This window comes from Sapajus apella, unplaced genomic scaffold (genome assembly GCF_009761245.1).
Source record: "Sapajus apella isolate SASKATOON/1434 unplaced genomic scaffold, GSC_monkey_1.0 scaffold171, whole genome shotgun sequence".
Taxonomy (NCBI): domain Eukaryota; kingdom Metazoa; phylum Chordata; class Mammalia; order Primates; family Cebidae; genus Sapajus; species Sapajus apella.
In genome coordinates, this window is record NW_022437111.1 from 688,826 (window position 1) to 715,656 (window position 26,831).

General features: G+C 47.6%; 1 protein-coding gene across 3 annotated transcripts in view; it reads left to right on the forward strand.

The window, feature by feature from the left end:
- Positions 1-11,274: 11,274 nt before the first annotated feature.
- SEMA5B (semaphorin 5B) overlaps positions 11,275-26,831 on the forward strand; it is a 123,348-nt gene continuing 107,791 nt past the window's right edge. For all 3 annotated transcript variants that reach the window (XM_032267727.1, XM_032267730.1, XM_032267729.1), the window contains exon 1: positions 11,275-11,614. The gene's annotated coding sequence lies outside the window, so the exon portion shown is untranslated. The remainder of the gene's footprint in view (positions 11,615-26,831) is intronic.

A 26,831-nucleotide genomic window follows, 5' to 3' on the forward strand; every position in this document is an offset into this window, starting at 1 on the left:
ACATGCATCCCAAATTCCTAGCTGGAGCCAAAGGCATATTTACCCTAAGGTTCAAACAAACCTATCCAGAAGACTGCAGGGGGGAATGGGTGGACAAGAATTCAGGGATTGGTTTAAGTCTCCTCTGAAAAATAATAATTTTCTAAGCTTGAAGAGAGAATCCAACTGGAAGAGAAGAATTTGTTAATTCATTCAACAAATATTTATTGAGCATCTACGATGTAGCCAGTACTGTGCTAGGGATACAATGGTGAGAAATTCAAGGGCAATGAGCCAGTTTTGGAGGAGAGAAGAGTGCAGCGGGGAGTGAGTATATTGCTTAGCTGTTGTCTAAGCCAGACCCCAGTCCTAAGACACAACAGCTGCAGTGCACAGCCAAGAAACACCAAAAGTTGCTTCAGTTCCATTTTCAAAGACGAGTGAGAGAAAAGTTGAGGCCAGTGTTTTCTACATCCTTCAAAACGATCCCTCTTCACAAACATCAGGAAACTTAACTTGGAGATGTTGTTGGACACCAGGAGGGGACTTTAAATGAGACATCGGTAGAGTCTAGGGACGTTGACCCAAACAACCGAGGCAAAAAGGAGGTACAGCGCAAGGGCAGCTGACAGGACTCTTAACTGAGACATGCTGGGGCTTGTAAAGACTTGCTGGAAAAAATCAGGGAAAACTGCAATTCCCAAGTTAAGAGGGTGGCGCCAGAGAAAACAGCTTTGGGACTTTTGCCAAGTGTCTACTTTTACCCCCAGGCTAATGTGGCCTGGAGAGGGTTGAGTTATTTCACATTGGGGCTCAGAAGAGATAATGCTGTCTCTCAAGGTCATTGATTTGGTAGCAGTCCCTATCCAAAGTCCTTCCCAGACCCAGTCCACCACATGGTATTATAGAAAAGCTTCAGGGTTCCCATCTCTGCTCTGCTGTTAACACATTGTGAGATGTTGGACAAGTGAATGCATCCCCTTGAGCTCTACTTTTTCATCTTTTGAAGGGAGGTGTTGGACTGGAGGAGCTATAATATTCTGATTCTTGGACTGATTTCACTGGTTCTGGTTACTGCCGATAATCTGATCCAGTTTTACCAATCCTGACTAATCCCCCTCATGTCCTTGGCCCTTTCACTCTAGCCAAGCCGATTTTCTCACTGTCCCTCAAACACAGCACATTTCTTTCCATTTCTGACCCTTTGGCAAATTCCTCCCTAGGGACACTGAGCACATCAGAATGCGCATGCTGATCAGACCATAGTCTCTCCATTGTTGGGAGGGACATGCCCACCACCTTCCCTGATGCAGACCTTCCAGGTGGGTGTATGTCAGCTTCCCTGGGCATCCATTACATCTCTGACATTAGTTTATCCTTTTGTGAATTTCATTTATATTTCCCTCATGTACTACATCTTGGAGGAAACTGTTCTACAAGTTTATTACCCATTCCTTTTATTTGCTCTAACTATTCCTCTCTCATCTTCCCCTCCAGCGAGTATTTGGGTTGAATAAGTCCTTGTTCACCTACTGGTTATTGATGAGTTTACTGATTGCCATCCTGTCCTTTTCCAGTCTGGAGGGCTCTAAACCTTTCTGGCCCTATCTTCCCTCAGCAGCCTTCAGCTATTCTTTTCTGTTCTTTCTCCAGTATCTGAACATCAGGGGTTCAGCGACTAGAACCCAGCACAAATCAGTGAGAGGTGGATGTATCATGTTTAAAGAAATGAGGGAGTGGGGGCTCAGTTATTTTCACCCACCTCCTCCCCTTGCTGATGCCTGACTTGTTTTCTTGGCTTTTGGTGCAAAGCAGGACTTCAAACTCTTGTATTGGAAGGGAAAATTCTTCCAGAGGCCCTCTCCTGACTTTTGACAGAGATGTTAGTCACAGAGTTTGGATTTTATTTTTAAACATATCTGCACATGCCACGTTAAATTTATCTGCCCCTTTTCTTGCCAAATTATACAAACTCAGTTGGTAACAATAACTAACATTTAGTGAGCTCGTACAATGCCCCAGGCAGTGTATTAAATGTTCTCCTTGCAGTATCTCTTTTAATCCTCTCTGTAACCTTATGAGGTAAGGACTATTATTATACAATGTTGAAGAAAAGGATATTTATAAACAGACAGATTAAGTAGCTTGATCATCACACAGCTGAACAATGACACAGCCTAGATTCAAATTCAGGGAGTCTGAGATTTTCAGCCTTGATGCTCTATGCAGTCAACCCTGGCTGTGGATTGGAATCACCTGGAGCTTAGAAAAAAAACACTAATTCCCAGGGCCCCACCCAGGGCAGTTAAACCAGATTCTCTGGGGATATCTTCAAGAGCTCCTGGAGATGACTCTAATGTCCATCCAGGGTCAAAGACCAATGCTCTGGTGCCTCCTTCTGTCAAAGCCTGTCAGTTTCTTGCCACTGTACCTGGAGGATTATAGTCAGAGCCATCTGCAAGGCAAAGATTTGTCAAGTGACCTTCCCCTCCAGAACATGTATAAAGATGTTAAATCATACCAGTTTTGGCATAGATTCTTTTTTTTTTTTTTTTGCTGTTGTTGTGGTAAAATATAAATAACATAAAATGTATCATATTAACTGTTGTTTAAAAAATATTTACTTTTTAATACATAAACTGGATTGTTCTACATATGTATTTTTTCTTTTTAAATTGTGGTGAAATACATTAACATAAAATGTGCCGTCTCGATGCTCTTGAAGTACACAGTTCAGTAGCATTAAGTACATTCACATTGGGCTACCATCACCACCATCCATCTCTACCACTTTTTCATCATTCCAAAGTGAAACTCTGCACTTGTTAAAACCTCATCCCTCCATTCTCTCCCTTTCTCAAGCCAGTGGCAACATCTGTTCTATCTCCTGTTTCTGTGAGTCGACTACCCTAAATACATCATAAAGGTAAAATCATACAGTATTTTTCCTTTTGTATCTGGCTTTTTCACTTAGCATAATGTCTTCAAGGTTCATCTGTGTTGTAATAATATGTGTTAAATGTCATTCCTTTTAAAGGCTGAATATTTCATTTTATGTCTATATCACATTTTATTTATCCATTTATTACATAGATCCTTGAAGAGAAAATTTTAACAATGTACCATCTAAAGAAGCCTAATTTTTTTTTTTTTTTTTTTTTTTTTTTTTGAGAGAGAGGGTCTTGCTCTGTCATTCAGGCTGGAGCAAAGTAGCTCAATCTTAGCTCACTACATCCTCAATCGCCTGTCCCCAAGGGGTCTTCCTGCTTCAGCCTCCTCAGTAGCTAGGACTACAGGTGTGTGCCACCATGCCTGGCTAATTTTTTTTTTTTTTTTGAGACGGAGTTTCGCTCTTGTTACCCAGGCTGGAGTGCAATGGCGCGATCTCGGCTCACCATAACCTCTGCCTCCTGGGTTCAGGCAATTCTCCTGCCTCAGCCTCCAGAGTAGCTGGGATTACAGGCACGCGCCACCATGCACAGCTAACTTTTTGTATTTTTAGTAGAGACAGGGTTTCACCATGTTGACCAGGATGGTCTCAATCTCTTGGCCTCATGATCCACCCGCCTCGGCCTCCCAAAGTGCTGGGATTACAGGCATGAGCCACCGCGCCTGGCCTCCTGGCTAATTTTTTTTTAAATTTCTTTTAGAGTGATGGGGGTCTCACTATGTTGCTCAGACTGGTCTTGAACTCCTGAGCTCAAACAATCCTCCTGCCCCAGTCTCCCAAAGTACTGGGATTACAGGCATAAGACATCATGCCCAGCTGAAGCCTAAATTTGTTCCTACAATTTATTTTCTGTCTCTAAGCCACTCTCTTGATAAAAGAGATATCACTCTTTCCTCCCCCTCAAGCTTCATGGTGACTTAACCTTTTAAAAGAGGCTTTCTTAGAGAACTTTGTCAAAAGCACTTTAAAACTCTAAGTGGGTTATAGGTGTTTCCTCATTATATCTACTCTTCCTTTACTTTCTTAAAGAACTCCACTAAATATATGCTTCCTCGCCTGCACCTGCCCACTCCTATATTTTCTCTGTGACCCAAGGCAATTCCCACCTCCTTCAAGAAGCCCTCCTGGACACTAAGCCTCAGCGACTCCCTCTCCTCTGAACTTCTCCAGTGTTTATTGCCTGGAGCAGCCAATCTGGCATTTACCTGCTATTTACTTCTTGCTTGCACCACACGTTCCCAATAAGATGATCATCCCTTAAGCACTGCTTATCCTCTGTGTGTGTCCTCTCTAGCCTCAGAACAGAACTGAGCAAATAACAGGGGTGTGAAAATTCTTATTTAATTGAAGTGAAGAAGCCTGCTGCCTCCCACTCACATCAGGGCTTCCTGGCTAACATCTGAGATCCAAGCTACCTGCAACATCGCCAGAATGTGTTAAGGACACATTCCATCCCCCTTTATTTCCCAGATGGGAGAGACCCAGCACTAAGCCCAATGGACGGGTTCAGGCAAACTTGTCTTCATCGGGCCTTCACTTACTGTCACGTGGCTCATATTCCCCTTACTGAGCACTCGTATTGTTTCTCTTACTCTTTTTTATTCTTCCCCATCTCAGCTCCCTGTTCTGCTTTCTGACCCCTTAGGGTATTACCTCATGCAATAAGAGTGGATAATGGGTTATCATTGCTTTTGGCGTCTACCCCAGTCAAGATCCTACTCATGTGCTGGGGCTGTCATAATAGTCTCCTAAAACTCATCTCCCTCACTCCAGTTCAGCAACTGCTACCCTTCTCACTCCATCAGCCTTCTGCCCCAAACTTTGGATTATTTCTCTTGCCTGGACTATAGGAAAAATTCCAGCCCCCTGCCATTGCATTCAAGGCCTCTCAGGCCCTCCCACGGTCACGCGTCATCTCCCTCCATGACTTCTATCAATAATAATGTCTTGAATGCCTCCTCTCCAGGGGCTAGAGTTCTAGGTGCTTTGGATGGTCCTGGTACAGTGGTGTGCTCAATAGATCATTCAGAGGGAATGACTGTTTATCTCCCACTCCTGCTAAGGTGCTGTTAATGCATGGGTTGCCCTATTTAGGTAAGGCATTAGGCCAGCCTACTGTTTCCCTGCTGTGAGGATTTTAGTCCATGGAACACCAGAGGAGAGACATCTTGGTGGGACTGAGAAGCCTTTCTGGACCTCTCAACCCCTCCAGTGGTTTTCTACCTCCAACCAGGCAGGAGGTTCTCCCTCTTTATGCCCTATCCAGGGGTCTGGTCCTGCTTGGGTCCTCTAAGCACCAGGCCCTTGCCCCTTCTTGGTTACAACCTGGGATCCTTTTCTTAATGAGATGCAGATCTCCTTCTGGGAACACTGCCTTAGGTGACCTTGGCCAACGCCCATCCTGTCCTGATCTTGTCCAAGACTTTTGTGGCTTCCCACTAGTCCTAGGAGATAATAACAGGCACAGATCTCTAGTGTTCAAATGCCTTCACGAAGAGTGACCACACCTTGTGTTCTTCCTTGGGCCTAAACATCCTGAGAGCTGCCACTGTCCTCCTTGCCTGGAGTTGAGCCCTTGACTTGACCCTTTATCCTGCTCATCTGCCAGGAAGCCGGGTGTCATCCCTGAATCAGCCATGCCTCTGATCTTCACACCCCACACCTCAGTTCCTCTTGATTTAGCCTCAGCCCAAATCTGACAGTCTGTGCCTGGTCAGCAGAAAAGAGGAAGGCAGAGAGGTGCTTGTGAGTGTCCGGCAAGAGAGATGTGATTACCCCTGGGTGTCAGCTCAAGACCAAGGTACAAAGCCTGTCTTTCTTGTCTCTCATCACAGCATTGGCTTAGGGCTTTATGAAGAAAAACTGGAAATGTAGCATAAGGGAAAAATGGTTCCAGAAAAAAATGTGTGCATGTGGGACTGATGAACACTTTTTGTGGGTTTCAGAGCTAACTCTCACCTCTGTTGTGACTTGGAATGCTGCATGTAGTTTACTAGGTTGAAAAACAATTAGCATATGTTTAACTACAATATGCATTTTCTATTAAAAAGTTTTTAAGTGCTAATATAAATATTAACTAATAATTAAGCAGTTGGAGAAAAAAAATATATGGAAAAATCTCAGTTCAAGTCTAGCTCTGAAAATTACCAATTGCATCCCTCAGCCCCAGTTTTCCTATCTGTAAAATGAGGACAATAATCATTCATTCATTAAGTTATTATTTTGTACCTTTAAAAAAAAAAAACCAAGCGCTGTTCTGTAAGCTGGGGCTATAGTGATGAACAAAGCAGGCAAGGCCTCTGCTCTCCTGGAATTTATATTCTGGTCAGGGGAGACAGATAATAAATATGTACAATGTCAGGTGATGATAATGACAAGTATTTGTCATTTTTGAAAAGATGGTAATACGTCTCTGATGAACTGATATTTGAGCAGAGATTAAAGGAAGTGAGAAAATGACCTATGTGGGCATTTGGCAGAAGAGCTTTCCAGGCAGGGAGAGCGTCAAGTATAAAGGCCTTGAGGTGAGAGCGTTGGGTGTGTGAGGAACAGCAGAGAGGCTGGGGGAGCCTAAGAGAAGTAGGGATAGGGAGAGTGCTAGCAGATAATGTCAGGCAGGGCCTTGTGGGGTTGCTAAGTCTTTTTCTCTAGAAAGCTGGGGAGCCATAGAAGGTTTTTGAGCAGAGGAGTGATAGGATCTGGCTTAGGACAGCTTCCGTATGAAGAACAGACTGTAGGTACAAAGGTTAGAAACAGCAAAGCAAACATCCAGAGGAGAGAAGACAGTGGTTTGGGCTGGATGCAGTGGCTCAAGCCTGTAATCCCAGCACTTTGGGAGGCCGAGGCTGGTGAATCCTGAGGTCAGGAGATCGAGACCATCCTGGCCAATATGGTAAAACCCTGTCTCAATTAAAATACAAAAAAAAAAACCAAAAAAAAAATAAAAAACTAGGCGGGCATGGTGGCATGCACCTGTAGCCCCAGCTACTGGGGAGGCTGAAGCAGGAGAATCGCTTAAACCCAGGAGGCAAAGGTTGCAGTGAGCCGAGATTGCGCCACTGCACTCCAGCCTGGCACCAGAACAAGACTCCATCTGGAAAAAAAAAAAAAAAAAAAGAGTGGTTTGAACTAAGGTGTGAGTGGAAGAGGTGGGGAGAAATGGTAAGATTCTGAAAAGATTTCAAAGCTAGAGACCACAGATGGTTTGGATGTGGGGTATGAAATGACTTCAAGCTTTTGACCTTGAGGAATTGGAAGAATGGAATTTTTTGTCTACTAGGATGAGGAAGACTGAGAGAGGAGATGGTTTGGAAAAGCAAATCAGAAGTAAAGTGTTGGGCATGTTAAGTTAGAGCTGTCTCTTAGATGGTCATGCAGAAGAAGGGGCAGTTGGTTCTATATATCCAGGTTTTAAAAGTGAGAAAGAGGTAAGAGCCGCAGATACAAACTTGGGCATCATCAGCACAGAGAGGTTTATAGGCAGTGACTTCATAAGCTCATCTAGGGGTTCACTGTAGCTATCTCCCTCACATGGCTGTGAAGGTCAAAGGGGATAGTGTACAGTAAATACTTTTGTAAACTGTAAAGTGCTACACACAAGGAAAGGACTAAGTGTGCAAATATGGTAAAGAACAGAATGTAAAGCAGGATTTAAAGAAGTATCTTCAGGTAGAGTCAGCATCATAGAATATATGTGCAAGGAGAAGCTTACAAACCAGTGGATCAACCCCTTTTATTTTATCTGGGAGGAGCTGAGGTTGGAGAGATTAAGAGGCTTGTCCAAGGACACTCAGCTCATCAGTGGCCCAGCTCATCCTAGGACTGGGGAGCCCTAACTGCTGGTGCGGTGCTCTTTCCACCATGTGAAACACCTGCTCACATTTACTGCTTCAGCTCTTTCTGGATCTGTTAACCAGGGCCAAGTAATTCTTCAAACAAAAATCTAATTATATCGCCTTGTGCTTTTATACATGCTACTTCCTCTGCCTGGAATACTCTGCCTCCTCCTGCTTCTCTGTCTGGCAAATTCCTGCCTTATCTTCCATTCCCAGCTAGAATGGCCCTTTCCAATGAAGACTTCTTTGTCCTATTTGGTAGAGCTGGTCAGTGGTTCTCCACATGCCCGCAGAGCTCCCATCCTGTCGCTGTCCTATAACCTCTCTGTCCAGCATAGTGAGTGACACTTAAATGTTTGGGAAGGAAGGAAGGAAGATCTCTTCTCTCACATTAGTTCAGGACACTGGTAAAGCAGTCATTCAGTGACACTTCAGTTCCTCTGACCTGAGCATGCTTTTGGTTCACAAATTAACAATGACTTCTGGGGTGGGAATTTTCCTTTTTCTTTGCAATCCCCAGGCACAATGAGCAGGCAATTCTGGGACCAGGAAACGATTTGAACATTATATATGCTGTCTTTTTATTTTCAATTCTCTCTCTCCTATTAGTGTATGACTGGCCATTTGCCTTTTGCTGAAAGGCAAGGTTTGTGTTTTTGCCTGGGCTATGCACAGGCATGTGTACACACGCACACAGACACACACACACACACAGCCTCTTGGGAGAGCCTGCACTCATTTTTTAGCTTGATCTCCCAGAAAATACTCTTAGGTGAGAGGAAGAAGACAGTACTGTGCTCCCAGGTCTTTCCCCCATTTCTGTCCTTGAGCATGAGAATTTGGATCTACTTCTTAACGTCTTGGAACCTTAGTTCAAGGTAAGTTTGGAATTTCTAGGTCAACAGTGAATCCTAAAAACTCCTTCTCACCCCCTATATTCACTGCTCTTTAGCTTGTTTGCTTGAGACAACACTGTGTTAATTACTATATTTCCATTCTGCTTAATTAACAGTGTTTTGGTAGGAGGAGAATTACTCCTAACAAGCAATTATCTTATAGGTTATTGCAAAGGTCTAAGGAAGGTGGCAGAAGCTGGTGGTGACACTGTGGTGATGGGACCAACACTCCAGGTTTTGCTCCAAGTAAATGATTCAGATATTCTAACAAAGCTGGGTTTGCCAAAGAGCAGGTGGTAAGCCAGGCCAGTAAAGAAACTGTCCCTTCCGGAGGGCTGGGCTTCTGAAGCTCTCCTGTATTGAGAGCTCTTGAGTAATCAGTGTTAATCAATACAATACTTTAGAATGCAATTAGGATTAATTAGCCCAGTGTTACAAGCTGTCCTGCTACTCCCTGAAAAGGAAAATTTTCTTCCCTGTGTTCCCAGGCTGGGGTCTCCTCTCTTCTCTTCCTGTGCCAAGCCCCCTCCCACATACAAGCCCCCAACCCCCCTCTCCATTTTATGATACGGAGAGGGAGAGCCAGGAAGGGGCTTGACATGATAGTGGGAAAGAAAGAAAGAACACAATCAAAACATGGTAGCAAACAAGAGGGCAGGTGAGAATGTGTGCAGGGTGGAGAATACTTTGGTTGCCTTTCAAGAGAGAGCTGTGGCTGACAGAGCCACTCAGAAGGCATTTTGTCTATTCTCCCAACCAGACAAATTGGAAGCCCTCTTGTTCATTCCGTTGTCCTGCAGTATGGAATAGCTTCATGTTTTTCGTGTTAATTAAAAGGTATCTCTATATTGCATGTACTTCTATTTCTTACTATGACAAAAACATTCCCCATGGTTCTGTAGGGAATGAGGGGGGCACACTCATAGCAGTGGAAAGGTTCCAGAGCGGGAATCAGCAGACCTATCCCCATCTCAGCCTGGGACTCTTAGAGAATGGCCCTGAGCTCATTGTCCTTGTCGATAAAATGATAGATTTGGACTCAATATCCTGTGCTGCCTCTTCCAACTTGATTTCTACCCCAATATTAAATGAATGGGCTACCAGATCGGTATGCCCACATGTACCCATTTCCTTCCTTTTTTTCTTCTCTGCATCTCTGCCTTTGTGTCCAGAATGTGTTTTCCCTTTGCAAGTTTCTCTCCATTCTGCACATTATGAGTTTCAGCATTTCCGTTGCCCTAGAAAGTCTATCTTTGAGATCTTGCACTGTTTCTCTTTTTACAGTATCTCATAAACTCCCTTCTTAGATTCAGAGCCACCCTTTCTTTCCCATTATCCTGACACACTGCTTCTTGCTGTGGTCCAGGGGTAGGAGGATGGCAGGGAGGAAGTGCTTCTCTGGGGCTGTTAGTGTCTCCATTCTTCTGCTTTATCTGGGGTTTCCTTTACCCAGAATTTTGTTATGTAAAATGCTTCACTCAGACTTTGTTCTAACTCTCCAATTTTTGGCATACTCTGGAAGGTCTTTTGATGTGTTCCTTCCTCCAACTTATCTAGTTTTATTTCATAGTCTCTCTGGTTCTCTTTTAGAATCACTCTTTCTTGGTTTTAATTTTTCAGATCCTTTGTCTTTCTCACTTGTTCTTAGGTCACCTTTTTTTTTATTTTAAAATATATTTTTTGTTCAGCAGAGGGCTCCCTTCCCATCCCGCTTGCAACCCGGGCAGCTAGGATTTGAAGCTTGCCCCCTGCATCTTTCTCTCCTGCCTTCTAGCCATCAGAAACACTAGATCACTTTAAACTTGTAAACAATTTGGTGTCGCTCGTTGTGATCGCGCTATACATCCCTCCTCAGCCGAGAACCCTCCACCGCCTCCCCGGATCGCTCATCTCTTGGCTGTCCTCCCAATGTTCCTGATGCTATTTTACTCCGCGTATCCCCTACCGTTCTTCACAATTCTGTAGCGTGCGTATTACCAACCCCAGTTTACAGTTGAAGAAACTGAGGCTTGAAGAGTTTCGTTCAAGATCGTAGTTTGCAAGGTTAACCCTAATCCTGCCAGTTCTGGCTTTCCAGCCCAGCCCCGAAGCTGTCTAGCCTCTCTCTGCTGCTGCAGCTTGTAACGGCTCTTCACCGTTTTACACGCGGCCCCTTCCACCTCAAATCCACAGGCAAGAAGGTCGTTCCGAACTGACCCGGCTGAGGAATGTGGGAGTCCGGAGTGGGGTGTGGAGGCGCTTCCTCAGGCTCGGAATGTCGGAGTGACGGGGTGGGCAGGCCGCGCCAATGCCCCGGGAGGATGTCACATTCGAGATGGGGTGACCGAGGACGGCAAAGCGGGAGGTGGCAAACGGTGGCAAGTGCTCGGGGGACTAGGTCTCGCCGCTGGAACACCAACCCGGGAAGGGGCTTCGGCCCACCCTGCTGGTGGTAACCAACTCGGCAGGCCCCGGGCGGGAGTCGGCCGCGTGTCCGCGGGATGCAGGGCGCCCCCTCGCGCTCCTCCGCGCGCCTCAAAGCTGGCGGGTGCAACGCCCGCCGCGGCAGGTCCGCTCCAGCCCCCTCCTCTTTTTCGCTCCGGCTTCCCTCCTTCTCTCCCCTCGCTCGCAACTCCTCCCCCACCGCCCCCTCCCTCCTGCTCCCGCGGTCTCCTCCTCCCTGCTCTCTCCGAGCGCCAGGTCGGGAGCTAGTTGGAGCGCGGGGGTTGGTGCCAGAGCCCAGCTCCGCGGAGCCGGGCGGGTCGGCCGCGCGTCCAGCGGCCGCTGGGAGCCTGAGCGCAGCGGGCGCTGGCCCGGGTCGGGACTGCACCGGAGCGCTGAGAGCTGGAGGCCGTTCCTGCGCGGCCGCCCCATTCCCAGACGGGCCGCCAGCCCGCCTGGTTTGCCCCCGCAGCTCCGCGCCGCCGGGAATCGGGAGCCGCAGGGAACCGGGCACCTGCACCCGCCGCTCGGAGGTGAGTCCTGGGAGCCCCGGGCGCTTCCCCTGCGCGGGTTGCGGCTGCAAGTTGCAAACTTCAGCAACTCGAGTGGGTAGCGGGGTAGAGAGGTAAGGGTCCAGGCTCTGCTAAGTTGAAGCCTGGTAGGTGAGGCTGCAAGCGGAGGACAGGGGGTCCCTGCCTGGGCTTCCGCGCCTCCCGCTGCCACCTCGGCTTGAGAGCCCTCTGTGCTGCGGCGTTCCCGCCGCCGGCCAGCTCTGGGTCCCGGTTGCGCTCGGCCCTGCCTGGGCTGCGGTCGGCGCATCTGGGCTGCAGCGGCGATGGACACCCGGGGCCCAGGCCTGGAGAAGGAGACGGACAAGAGAGGCTGGGGGATAAGAGGGGCAGAGGTGCGGAGATGGAGGCTCAGGGAAAGCAGGCGAGTAAACAGCACGGAGGGAGAGTGCGGGCGGCGAGGCGCACGGGAACGCGTGGCCCTCCCGGAGTGTGAAATCTCCCGCTCAGGGACGTCCCCGCTTCGCCGCCACCGCCTGTGGAGCCGCCGCCCAGATTCTTCCCAGACCCCCCTGCAGGACACTCTTGCCCTGGCCGGGGCCTGCGGAGCGCGAACTCTGCCCGCCAGGCCCCAGGAGCTGCTGACTGGGCCGGTGGAGAGGGGTGCGGCAGAGGGAAGCGGGGACGCGAGCGGCGATTTCCGATTTATGTTTCTCATGGTAATTTGTCTTTGTGGTTGGGGCTGCCCATTCACTTTCCGCTCACGTCCTGCGGGAGATCCAGCGTGAAGGGAGGGAGCAGGGCGGGGGGCGCTCGGGCACAGGGAGTGATGCAGACGAGAGTGGGGATCCGGGACCTGCGCAGGGCGGGAGCCGAGAGGGAAGTCGTTGCAGGACCCGTGGAGGAAGAAGGCGAGGCTCTAGAGGGCCCGGCCCAATCGAGCCGACTCCTTTACCCTTGGCAAACTTTAAACCAGGAGGACCGCCTGCAGCGGCGTTGTTGCTCCCTTCTCCCCCCGCCCCCAGCCCAATCTTTGGGTTATTCCGACGGCCCGCCGCGCCAGGCGGAGTGGGCCCCGAGTCTGTCTGGGAAGAGAGGAGAGCTGGATTCTGCCCGTACCCGCTGCGATCTTCCCCAGGCTTTCTGCAGGGGGTGCGGGGTGAGAGGAGCCAGAGCCGCAGGTCTGCTCTCCATGGGGTGCACTTCTTCCTGGTCAACGGAATTGGGACTAGGGGCTTGGAAGCTTGCCTGTGTCTAGACCCCACTACGATCCTATGCTCTCTGGCCCTAACCCCATTTTTTTCCTTCAGTCCCGGTGAATCCAACCTCCTTCCACGTTTCTCAGGCACCCCGACCCACTTGGGCCGCAGGGCCTCTCTCCACAGCCCTCCCTGCCCGCTTGCTCCTCGGCCTCCTCACTTCCTCTCATCTTTTTAGCCTATTCTTTTCTTGACAATCAGCAGTGGCCTCTCACCTTTTCTAAGCCGGGACAGATGACCTTGAGGAAGGGGCAAGCGGGGAACTTGAACCTTAGAAGTGGACCTCACAACTACAGAAAAGGGGGGCAGATTTAAAAGCAGCTTGGAAAGAAACAGCCTGTACCTTGCCCCAAGTCTAGATTTTCAACGGAGGAGGAAAGGAGATAAGATACAGGAGAGATAGGGGAACTTGCCACTTGGTCACTCATGGGGTGCTGAGAGGTGCTCTGGGCCTTGGGGCTGGAGGTAGACCACTCTGGAGGCAGGGCTGCCTCTGGCTGTGCTGTGCTGGGAAAGGTGTGTGTAGGTGAGTTTGTGTTTCCAGGGAAGCTCTTTTCTCCATATCGACACCTACCACCACCAGTTTGGGAAGGAATGGTGGATCTTCCACCTCCCTTCTTTTTCCAAGCAGCCAATGCCAGAGCCTTCCTCCTCCAAAGCCAATAGTGGCGACCATTATCATGACTGTGAGCATCATGACTGTTTAGGCACCTACTGTGTGCAGCACACCTTAATAAATGCTGGTAGATAAAAAGAGGTAAAAGGCTGAGCTCATGCCCAGAGAGGTTGCTAAGTTCACCAGTTTGATCCTGAGACACCTGTCTATGTGTTCGGGGATGGAGAACATGGAGAGGAAAATGCAGTGGCTGTACAGGCAGCAAGGTGCCTGATGACCCAAGAGTTTTAGAGGGGAGCCATTAAAGAAAGCTTGATGACTCAGGTGGGACAGAGAGCTGGGCTTACTGACTCCGTCCTGAGATAGGACACCCAGCACCTTCTTTCCCATTAGTGAGGGGAAAAAGTTCCTTTACCACTTCTAGGGCCAGACTAGAAAAGCAGAGAAGCTGAGAGGTCCAGCCCACCAGTGTAGATTGCTACCTCCCCATTAGGACTGGAGGAGCCTCAGAAACTTTCTTATCTTCAGGTAAACTTCCTGGCTTGTTTGAAAGACCCTCCATTGGTCACTTCTTATTGAGACTCAAAGCTGGGAGAGGCCCTGGAGATTGTCCATGTCAGGGGAATCACAAATTCAGATGCCGACAGAGAGCAGGCAGGTCACAGTGTGTTGATCAGGCAATTAGAATGGTTCAGCTTATGGACAATTGGGAGTTCAAAGTCAAACTGGCCAAGTGAAATGGTCCAAACAAAATCAATTAACAGCCTTTAAGTAACCTGACCACTTACATCTATAGATTAAGAAATTAAGATTCTAAGAAGTGATCTCATCTGCCTTGGATGTGCATGTTATCTTGTCTCCCTGTACAAGGCATAATTGGAATATCCCACGGCCTGGTTCTACCTTTGACCTTTTGGGCCCTTGGCTCACCCTCATTCGCAGGGTCCACTAAGATTCTCCTGTGAGATGCTAAGTTCCTTAAGGGAGCTATCTTGTCTTACTCAAATCTGAACACATCACATCCACTGATACAAGGTTCCACATGCAGAGCCAAGACTGGAATTCAGATCTCCTGTCCCCGTTCCCACTAGGAATTGAGTGGGTATAAACCAATTTTATTCTTTACAAAAAAGAGAAAATTCAGTCATAACTCTTTGTTTCATCTAATATAGCAAAATGGTTAGATGACATAAGACTGGAAGCTCACATTAGATGTTTGCAGATTCCAAGGAACATCCAGAAGGCCCTGATCCCTGAGTGGGGATCTAAAAAGAGGAATGGGAACCCCAGCAAGGGAATGGAGGAACAGCAGACACTTATGGATGGAGTATGTGTATTTGGGAAGAAGATGCTATTGGGTCCAATTATTTTGAACACTGACGATGACACTCCTATCCTTAGTCTTGGTCACTCTCTTATATCCATGAGCTAGCAACTCAGATCATGACCCGTCAACCAGTTCACCACTTCCATTGATGACTGAGTTGGTAGATGGGACAGAGAGGACAAAAAGACAAGATCCCTGATTAGAAGTGCATGTCACCTTGTTATGCTGCCTTAAAGAACCGAGAGCTCAGTTCCCGTGCCCCATCACCCATACCCTGGTAGTAGATAGATGTTTCCCATGATCTTCAAGTGTTGGCCTTGTCACTGCCTGGGTACAGGGTAAAAGAGACCATCGGTGGCAGTAAACCCGTGTTCATTCTTTCCTAAGCATTTACTATGTGCCAGACACTCTTTTAGGAGCTGTGGATACAACAGTAAACAACACATGCCTCTGATCTCCCAGGATGGGGTGAATCAGTATGACTAAGAGTACAAAATTATCAGCATTGTGATAACTGTGATGTTATCTGTGATGGAATTTACTGTGGGTTCTATTCCCCTGTGGGTTTGTCTGTGGGACCCGACAGCTAATGTGGAATTGTCCAAAGGACTTGGAGTCCAGGGTTTTGGGGGAGGGTGAGAAGGCTAGGATTCCATCACCTTAGCTGTTCCCTAGTTCTAGGTTCCCTCTCTGTGCCTCAGATTCCTTGCTCATCAAAGCTAACCACCTACCTTGTACCTGTGGCGTAGATAGAGGCAAAGCCAAGCGCCTGGAGATCTGGGCATCTGGCACTCGGGGAATGACAACTGCTTGGAGGGAGTGTTATTTATACTTAAGGATCTAAACCCCAGTGGGGACCGTCCTTTGCCTCATTCAGTCACCTTCATCACTAGCTTTTCATTTCCTGAGTGTGTGTGTGTGTGTGTGTTGGAAATAGTTCTAAAGAATGAGTTTTCTTTACATTCAGATCTTTGCATTTGAGTTTAGCCATCACTAAGTTGGCCTTAAATTTATGACCACACTTAACTAACTTGGTCTGAAATGTATGGCAAGAGGCCAAAGCAAACGCCTTGACTAATGGAGTTTCATTGAATTGACAGAATTGAGCCCTTCATTTATAGTTGGTGTGGACAACACCTGGATCTTTTCCATTGGCATCATGCTCTGCTTTTGCAAACTCCCCTCTCTGTGACTTTTGGTTTGAGGACATCTGCCTTAGCTGAGGAGGTGATCCTCTAATGGGTAATCTGGAACAGGATCTTTGTTTATGCCCTTCTCTATTTCAGATGGATCTCCTCCAAGACTTTCCTTCTGAAGAAATTTCTTTTGTAACCAGCTTGAATGCTAGAAAATGGCAGGGAGAAGTTCCAGCTGAGAGTCGAGTTGTGAAAGGAAAGAGGCAGGAGGGTGCTGAATGTTGTGTGGCTCTGCCATGCCCCTTTCCTTCCCTTCTGTTTAGTGAGCACGAGAGATGAAAACCAAAACTTGCAGAATGGCTCCTCAGTCCTGATTTGAGTTGGGTCCTCACCAGCGAGAAATTATTCGACTTGGTGGCTTCAAAGTGGAACAAAAAATGAGGATGCTTTTCTGTCCAATTTGCTGCTGGGCAGAGTAGAGAAAGCAGAAGGAGGGAGCCCTGGGATAGGGACTGGGGTCGGGAGAGTTTGACCTTGCACTCTCTTTCTGGCTGTTGGTCTACTGATTCTCCTCCACTCTCTGACTTGAAACAGAAGGACAAGGATTCCATTGGGCTTTCCCTGAGTCCACGAAAGCTTTAAAGGCAATGCTGTATGTGCTGAATCCTGCCATGACACTGTCCTCATTGATCTGCATTTAATAAGGATGACTTAGTCAGACTTGCACATGGAACTCGTTTGAATTTGAAGCCTTGTTGATAGTATCAGAGTATCTTTGCATCTGAACCAGGAATGTCTCTGGCCAGCATCTTCAGTGACGGGAAAGGTTGGTACTTGGAGGATGGTTGGTGACCATCTGTCCTGCCAGTCCCCTGAGGATCAAATTAGAGGTTTCAGTTATGGAGCAGGGAGGCTGGGTTAGAAATGAGGGAGGCTTTTCTGCTTGAGCACCTCTGCCAAACCACTGGGTACTTCATCTGTGAAAGGGAGGTGTTCAGAAAAATCCCAAAGCCCTTCCTGGCCCTCGAGTCAGTGGTTTTGAATGGATATTGCAGTCGCTTCTTGATTTTGCAGGAGTGGCTTATTCACTTTTCTGTGGATTCTTTATGGGGAATGTTAGTCTCAGGCTAGTTTGCAGTTACCATCCCACCCCCCTGTTGCTAACCCATCTGACCAACTGCCAGTCGCTGCATCTTCAGATGATGCATTTTCCTTTTTGTCTCAGCCTGAGCCAAACATCATTTGGAAGGTAAATCTGCTGTATATTGAGGCATACATGTGCATATAAACATACTCATATACATGCACACATAAATATATGTGCAAGGCGTCGCAAAGCTGTGTGTTACCAGTTGACCATCATATTAACTACAGTTCTGTCCCAGTTCTGTTCCTCTGCCAGAGCTGATGTGAGCTTGCCCTGGGAGGCAACTTCAGGGAAATGGCTTGCAGGGCAGCAATTTAGATCCATCCCTATATGCCAACCCCACTGGTCTACCTGAGCCAAAGCTCCCTCCCTACTGCCCTAGCCATTGTCCCAAAGGCCCCCCCCCAGGAGCCCCACTGTTAGGAATACAAAACAGCTGCAGTTGGCTCTTAATTATTCAGGGAAGGATGGATCCAGTATATGAAGCACCCAACTCAGGCCTCTTCTTTCCCTTCTTTCCGTGCCTTGAGTAACTCTATATCTGTAGTGAGAAGCTGGGGAGATCTTATCATTTAACACAAACTTTTGTTTCTAGCAGCCACCTCCCTCTGCTTCTCTTCCCTCGAGGCACCTGGGGGAAGCTAGGAACCCTCTTCAAGAGGCCTCATCCACTTAAAGCAGATTACTTTTAAGGTTTACACATTGCCCTGTTGGTTGGTGTGTATTTCTGCCCAAAAGCAGGACAGAAGAGGAAAATCCCACTAGCTCCAGCTGATGCAGGGCCAGGTCCCAGGATCTGGGCTTTCTTTCCTCCTCCCTTTTGTAGAGCCTGGGATTTCAGTGTTCGGCATCAGGGTGCCATGGATCCCATCAGGAGTCTAAGTGTAGAGCAGTGTCCGTGTGGTAAAGCTCCAAACATGCAAGGCCTAAGGAGAACTTCTGTTAATGTTCCCAAGGCTGAGGGTAACGTTTCTGCATAGACCAGGCCCCTTGAGGCACCTACTCCCTTTCAGCATCTCTCCAGGTTCCACAGTGAGACCTTCCTCACTCTCCTACTGGGCCCTGTCCAGAGAGAAGGCGGCTGTGAAGTGGGGTGAGCAGCCTCAAGTCTACCTCTGTATACAGGTAACAGTGGCTTTGTCCGGCTCAACACTAAATTCACTGGCTTCCATAAAAATCACCTGCAGAGATTTAAAAAATACATACTTGACAGCCCCATCCTAGACCTTAATTCAGTTAGAATTTCTGTGGGTGGAGCCTGGGCACTGGTATTTTTTTGAGCTTCGAATAGGCAGCCATGGTTGAGAGCCACTGACCTAAATCTTCCTTTCTAGGCTCTGCCTGGCCTCATGCCAATGGCATGCAGAACCTCTTAGCCCTCAGCCCTTCTAAACAGCCAGGTCCTTTCTAATGGGTACCAGCTACAGCTCCTGGCATTCAGATCATAGCTACTGTTTGTGTTCTGAATTTAATGACTTTCTATTATAAGCTGATTGTGAAAGCTCCTGTCTGGTTACTTCCTTTTGGTCACTTTTTCTTAAAAACCATTTACAAAAGTAATGAATATTCATTCAGCATTTTGTGTGTTTTTGCTAGATAGGTATGTAACCAAATTGTGATTGTAGTCTGTACCGTTTTGTAACCAGCCTTTTCATTTAATGGCAAATTGTGATAATTTCCCCACGTCCTAAGTATCCTACTAAGATGAGCTTTATAATGGCTGCCTGGTATTCCGTCATATGGATGCACCATAATTTATTTAACAAATCCCCTGTGGTAGGACATTTAAATTGTAAACCATTTTTCACTGTTATAAATAATGCTGCAGTGAACATCCTTGCACATAAATCTTTGTGCCTATCAATGATTATTTCCTCAGAACAGATTTCTAGAAGTGGAATATTGATGCTTTTTCACGTGGACCATTTAGACCGTTTTTGACTGACTTCCTGTAGCAATAAAAAGTTTTTGGATTCAGAGTTTAAGAAACACTTTTCACTGCACTCCTCTGGGGCTTCGCCCAGACTGCTTCCTCCTTCCTGATTTGAGGTCAGAATCCCTTGACCTAGCCTTGTTCCTAGGCTCCGCCTCCAGAATACTTCCATAGAATGCTGCCTCCCCCTTCTTACAAACTCCTAGGCTCTCCTGCCCCCACCTCCAGCATCCTTGTTTCTCCTTTCACCTGCTCAGCCCTTTCATCTTCATACCTCCAGCCCCGGAACTGTAACACTCAGTGCCTTCCAGCTAGTGTTCTGTAATAACAGCTGTTTATTGGGTTGTTACTATACACCAGCCTGCTAAACTTTTTACGTGTATTATTTCTTTTAATCCTCAGATGGAGTCTCACTCTAGTCACCCAGGCTGGAGTGCAGTGGCATGATCTCGGCTCACTGCAACCTCTGCCTCCTGGGTTCAAGAGATTCTCCTGCCTCAGCCTCCTGAGTACTGGGATTATAGGTGCCTGCCACTGCGCCCAGCTAATTTTTATATTTTTAGTAGAAACGGGGTTTCACCATGTTACCCAGGCTGTTCTCAGACTCCTTGGCTCAAGCCGTCCACCTCCCTTGGCTTCCCAAAGCACTTGAATTACAAGCATGAGCTGCTGTTTTTTATCTCCACTTTCCTCATGAAGAAACTGAAACCTTGAGACATAAAATGATTTACCCACGCTCACACAGCTAATAAGTAATAGAGCTGGGATTTAAATCCAGAGCCTACATATTTAACCACCACATATGCTTTTCCCCATCCTCTTGGTGTCAACTCTTGGCTTGTTTTCAACAAATTGTTCACAAATGTTCCCTCAGCATCCCATGGACATAAGCTGTGTCTTTCTCCAGCAAAAGTGGGGCATTTCCCAGTACAAATAGCAGGAGAGCGGGGATGCTATTCATCCATGACCCCCTTTCCTTTTTACTTCCTGGGTCATGACCTCATCCCCTTTATCCACACAACCCATGCTAGAAAATATTTCTTGCTCCTTCCTCACCGACCAGCTGCCAAGATCCCAGCATGCCTTGCAGCTGAGCAGGTCCAAGTTATGACATATTCCTGTACAGCTTCTCCAGCCAGTTGAAAGGATTTGGGTGCTACTTTCCCAATATAAGGCTGTCAGGGAGGCATGCTGTAGTAATGACAGGGGATAGGCAGTTTGACTTCTACTGGAAATTAAATACTGCTTAAAGTGGAGAATTGGATGTATTCTTGCATTCTTGCCTCTGTAACATTGTCATTGCTGAGAAGGTCAAGAAATGGCAACCAAAACTATCCTGATTCAATTCTGACCATGATCCAGAACTAGGTGACAGGATATGATAGGATGATCAGATGAAAGTGACCACATGTGCCCGGTGTTTATAATACCCAAGGAAAGAAATGATGTGCCCGCAGACCTCCCTTAGACTGTAGGAAGTCTGACTTGGGGAAGTACGATCCTATGATTAGGGATTCCAAAAGGGAAGACAGTTTGCAGAAGGTGAGATTCTGGAAGACGAAGCTTCACATTTTTATCCATGGCTTGGATGAAACTGGAGTAAGCGTAATCAAATTTGTTGACAACAAGGCCATGATAGGCAGCTCTAATAAAAGACAGAATAAAGATTCAAAAATGATTTCAACAAACTGAAATACTGGGTTTAAACTAACAAGATGAAACCTAACAGCAGCAGATGGAAAGTCTCATTTAGATTGTAGAAGTTAATTACTCAAGTTCATGAGAGGATTGGGGACAGACCTGATTTGGTTGAGGTCCTGAGAAAAAGATCTGAGGGGTTCAACTGTGCACAGGCTTCGTCAGAGCTGACAAGGTGATGGGGTGGCTCAAAGAAACACCATCTTAAATGGAGCTGAGAGAAATGTGGGGTCCAGATTGGGTTCTTCCTGGTCATTCTGTGCTCATTTTTGAATATGGATTTGAGAGGGGACCCTGCCCAACTCAGATGGCATCCGGCATCAGAAAGAGTTTCAGAAGCCCAGCCGCCAAAGGTCTAGTGAAAGAAGCTCCTCTGTTAAGACGGAGAAAACGCTGAGGGTGGCTGTGGCCAACCACAAAAGAAGCAGGACTTCCTATGGAAGAACATAGTCATCAGCCTGGGAGAACCAGAAGAGCCCAGAGTGAAGAGTACAGGAACCAAGGTTTTCTAGAATGAGATCTTCCCAACCAGATGGATTCTAGGGAGGTAAACTTCTGTTTCAGCACTGGCCAGTAGTTCTGCTGCCTGGCTTTTGGGGTGACTCCTGCCCTGGGAACAGATGGTCATCTAAGCGGTATACCTCTATGTCTTTGTGGCTCTGAGGCTGGAACACCACTTCCTTTCCCGATTTATTTAGAGCAGCGGTTCTCAAAACAAGGCCCCTGACCTGTGGCATTAGCACCACTGGAACTTGTTAAGAATGCAACAATTCCTGAGCCACCGCACCCCAGACCCACTGCACCCCAGACCCACTAAATTAGTAACTCCCAGCCTCAGGCTCAGCAAAAAAACCTTTTTTTTTTTTTTTTTTTTTGAGACAGAGTCTCATTCACTCTGTTGCCCAGGCTAGAGTGCAGCAGCGCAATCTCGGCTCACTGCTGAGACCAGGCTAGACTCGGCTCACTGCAACCTCCACCTCCTGGGTTCAAGCGATTCTCCTGCTTCAGCCTCCCAAGTAGTTGGGATTACAGGCATGTGCCACCACGCCTGGCTAATTTTTGTATCTGTAGTAGAGACAGGGTTTCACTATGTTGGCCAGGCTGGTCTTGAACTCCTGATCTCAAGTGATCCGCCCAGGCCTACCAAAGTGTTGGGATTACAGGTATAAGCCACTGCACCAGCCAACCTATGCTGTTAAAAACCCTGCAGGTCATTTTGTTGCATGGTGAAGTTGGAGACACTGCTTTAGACCACATTAGGTCGTTCTTTCTGTTGCTGGAGGCGTGTGGTGCTTATTTGAAACTCACAACCTGCAACCCTTTACTAGGGAAATATTTGAGAACCTGGGAATGAGTGTAGGCTTGAAAAGGAAACAGACTTGGCTTCAAACTCAGCGTGGCTGCTTTTTGGGCGTAAATTTTGTATAAGTTCCTTTCCCTATCTGAGCATCCTTTTTTTTTTAAACTGTAATATGAGGGAGGGCTGTGTTTAAAGGAGGATTAGAGCTCATTATTTAATAATCCTGGGAAGTATAGTCAGCCCTCTGCATCTGTGGAAGCCATGTATGGATTCCACAGATTGAAAATATTTTTAAAAAATGCTTATGAGGCAGGGTGCAGTGGCTCACACTGGTAATCCCAGTATTTTGGGCAGCTGAAGCCAGAGGATCACTTGAGGCCAGGGGTATGAGACTAGCCTGAAAAACAGAAAGACTATCCCTATCTCTACAAAAAAAGGTTTTAAAAAATTAGCCGAGTATGGTGTTATGCACCTGTATTCCTGGCTACTTGGGAGGCTGAAGCAGGGGGATTGCCTGCAGCCCAGGAAGGCTGCAATGAACTACAGTAGCATCACTGCACTCTAACCTGAGTGACAGAATGATATCTTGTCTCTAAAACAAATTAAATTAAATTAAAATTTTAAATATATCTGTACTAAACATGTGCAGAGACTTTTTTCTTTTTTCCTTAAACAAAGCAGTATAACAACTATTTATATATTACTTATATTAGATGTTATAAGTAATCAAGTGATGATTTAAAGTATATAGGGGGATATGCATAGGTTATAGGTAAATACTATACCATTTTATATAAGGAACTTAAATATCTGTGCATCTGGTATTTGCAGGAGGTCCCGGGACTGATCCCCCAGGTATACTTAGGGACCACTACATCTTCTTACTGGCATCACAAATGCCTCTCCTACAGGATACTGTCTTTGCGGTGAGCTCTCCATGAGCCCCTCAAAGAGAGGTCTGGGTGTAGGTTCCTCTGTGTTCCCTCACAGCACACACCAATGTGGGGCTCCCTCAAGTTAGAGATCAATTACAGCTTGGTCTGCCAGCTCCGCAACTCCCTGGACAGCAGAGAGTCAGGGCAGCTTTCCTTCTTACCTTCATCCTCCTGGGACCCTTATTCTGTGAGCATGGGCAGGCTCATCTCTCCAGTGGACCTGGGTCTCACCAAACCTGATCTTCTGAGGCCCACGAGTCCCTGCGTCAGCACACAGCTTAATCTGAAGCCATGGTTGGATAGTCTTGAGGCCCAGACATTGCATGGGTGGCCTCTAACTTTAAACAGGTAAGAGGCTTGAGCTGCTGTTGTCAAGCCAGGCTGGGAATGTGAGTGGACCCTGTCTGAAGCTGCAAGTTGCCTGAGTCTTTAGCATAAGTCTCTACTGAGTGATCTACTGAGAAGCAGGTGGAGCCTTGAGTTTCTCAGAGACAGAGAGCTCAGGTCCCCATGAGATGGCCCATTCGATGTTTTGGGCAGCATTTCCTAATAGAATTATTTAATTCCTCTGAGGTCTGTTTCTCTCCCTGTGGCTTCCATCTCTTCTCCCTGTGACTGGCTGTTCATCCCTCTTCCATGCCTCAGCTCTTCAAACATTGGAAGCTGATGTGCCTCTGCCTCTTCCCCACTTCGGCAGTCCTCCTCTGGCTTGTCTCTTCATCTCTGGGAATAGGATTCAGAGGATATCCCACTTCTCACCAGGACCAAATGTGGCCCTCTGGGTAAGGCCTGACCAGCATACCCTTTATCAGCTCAGATAGTCAACCTTCTCTTGACATAGCCCCAACTCTGATCTGGCTGTCTTTAGCATCCACACGGCACTGCTGATTTCTACTGAGCTCACAGCCGACCAGCACCTCTGGGTCTCTTTAACATAATGCATTCAGCTGCATCTTCCCAATTTTACCTTTGTGTTTGTATTCATTTTCTAGGGCAGCTGTAACAAAACACCACACACTGAGGGGCTTAAACAACAAAAACTTACTGTCTTCCAGTCCTTGAGGCCAGAAGTCTGAGATAAAGGTGTGGGCAGAGCTCCTTCTGAGGGATATGACAGAAGCTCTGTTTCATGCTTTCCTCCTGGCTTCCAGTGGTTTGCTGGCATTCTTTGGTGTTTCTTGTTTGAGAAGCATCAATATAATTTATCTTTGCAACACGTTCTCCCTGTGTGCCTGTCTGTCACCAAATTTTCCCTTTTTATAAGGACACCGGTCATATTGGGTTGGGGCCCACCCTCCAGTGTGACTTCATCAAACCACACCTGCAACAATCCTATTTCCAAATAAGGCAATAATCCAACATACAGGGGCTTAACACTTAGGGCTTTGTAGCTTCGTGGGAGGACACAGTTCATCCTACAATAGTGCTGTAGCTTTTTGACCTCCTGTTAGGGACTTTACATTTTTCCTTAATTCATTTTATCTTGAAATAATCTCTCCAGCTGATGAAGATACTTCGGATCCTGCCTCTGTCATCCAATGTATCTGCTGTTGCTCCCAGCTTCAAATGCTTCCTGTATGTTGATCCAAGGAATTGCTAGGAGGTTGACTGGGGTGGTGTGGGTTGGAGCTCTGCAGCATGGGCCTCTGGACACTTCTCTGCAAGTGGCCGGGATCCATTGCTAAGCCCCCTGGGGGTACAACTGTGCAACCAGCTATACGTCCCACTAATGCTACTGCCTTCTAGTTCTTCTCTCTAGCTTATACAGAACGATTTCATGAAGAGTTTGTTGGATGTTTCATTTAAGATCTGTTCCACAGGCAAACTCCATTTCCCTTGTCTACCAACATGGTGACCCTGTCAGTGGAAGAGTTGTGCTTTGCCCGACAGGACTTTGCTACCAAACACATGCTGTCTGCTGGTGATCTCAGCTGCTCTTCTCAGACACCCACTAGCTTTTGTTTAGAGTCTCCACAGGCGGCACATTGAGTTGACCTCTGTGATTTGCAAAACCCACCTCAGACCCCTTTGTGGAAGTGAGGACCGCATGGCCCACTGGAGGCCTCCCAGCTGCCCTAGTGCTTGCCAGGATCCTAACAGGATTCCTGCGAGATCAGTAATCTACAGCTGGTCTGAGCCTCATTTGCACGTTCCCTGTTCCCTGGATGTGTGTCCCAGTCAAGTGGCTTAAACGCATTCAGAGCAGATGGAGCTTCTGCCGACCTCTCACCAGCCTCCAACTTGGCCCTCCTGTGCCCAAAGCTCCTCTCACCGTTTCCTTCCTGTGAAATTCCACACTCTGATAGGGGAGACAGAAGCCAAGCCGAAGACAGCTGTAGGATGCACCAGAGAAGTCTCCCAGATTGATGGGCAGCAGCCTTGCTCCCCTTCAGCATCCTTTACCCTCCAGCTCCCCTCTTCCCTGAAGCCTTTCCCTCTCTCCTTTCTATTCTGGCTCTTTGACTCTGTGGGGTAAGCACACAAGTGAAGATGACGTGTGTGCTTCCAGGGGCTGGACTGGGTGCGTGAATCCGGCTAGATTCAGAGCAGGGAGGAGTGCTAGATGTGAGGGCTTCAGACCCTCTGCTGAGGAGTGAGGCTTGGAAGATATCTCGGGTGGGAGCCACACAGAGCTGGGTCTGAACATCTGCTTTGCCATTTACGGTTAGAGTGGTCTTTGGACAAATTATTTCTCCTCTGTGAGGCTCGGTTGTCTCATAAGTAAAATGGCCATTGTACATACTTCAGAGGATTGTCTTGGGAACTGAATGACACAAGCTCATTTCTGTAAAGCAGGTCAGCAGGAAAAGCACCTGAGAGCTCAAGGTACCAAGTGAGCCAGTCCTTTTGCAGGGTGGACTAGTGAGCTGGAGCCCAGGACTCAGCAGTTGGCAGAAGGGGGCGGGTATTGTGGGGATTTTCTGGTTTACTGAGAGCTTGCACTGTAGCAGCCTATTTTAAAAGCTGCATGTGTTTTAGCTCGTGGAATCCTCACAGCACCCCCATTTTACAGACGGGGTGACTGAGCCACGCTGAGATAGGGAGGCATTAGATAACTAGTAAGCCAATCCCAGGCTTCCAATCCATGTGGCCATTACCTCCCACCTCTCTTCTGTGTCTGACTGATGTGTTCTTTTCATTCCCCCTTTTCCTTCATCCATCCCATTTCCTCCATCCCTGGCTCCATCCTGCAGGACCCTGCATTGAAAACAGTCCTCACGCTGTCTCCTCCTCATGGTTGGGTGGGGGGCAGGAGGTGACTCAAGGCTCTGTCCATCTCTCAGGACACCTCTCCAGGCAACTTCCATGAAGCCCTAATCACATCCAGGTCAGTTCTGTCCACGCCATCCATCTGTAGCAGAAAGGATGTCATCAGTTAGACTACAGGTGATGGAAAGCAATTCTGGTGTGGCCTGTCTGGACAGCTTTAGGACTGGCAGGAAGGGGTGAAGGAGTAAGAGGAGGGGGGAAGGTAGTGTGTGTCACCCTCTTGCCTCCTGCAGTCCTGAACCTCTGGATGCAGGATGAGAGGAGGTGAGGTGTTCCTCTTGGCAAGATGGCTGCACACCGAATTAACCCGTGGCTTTGATTACACTTCGCAGCCCAGTCCTGATGGGAGGGAGGATTGTTCAGAGATTGTCACACTGGGCTAAATGTCTGCAGCTGTTTCCACTTCAGGAATGCTTCTCCTTGAAAGGGCAGGATGGGGAAGGATGACTCTGCACAGACCTGGGGCCTAGGTGGGGTAGGGATGGAGGGACTGTGCCCATGGCTTTGCCCTGGTCATCTGCTGGGGAAATCTCTCTAACCTAGGATGAATCTCAGCCTGATTTGGTGCTGTAGCCTCCTCCAGGGGCACAGAGGAAAATGGTGGTGGGAATTGGGAGAAC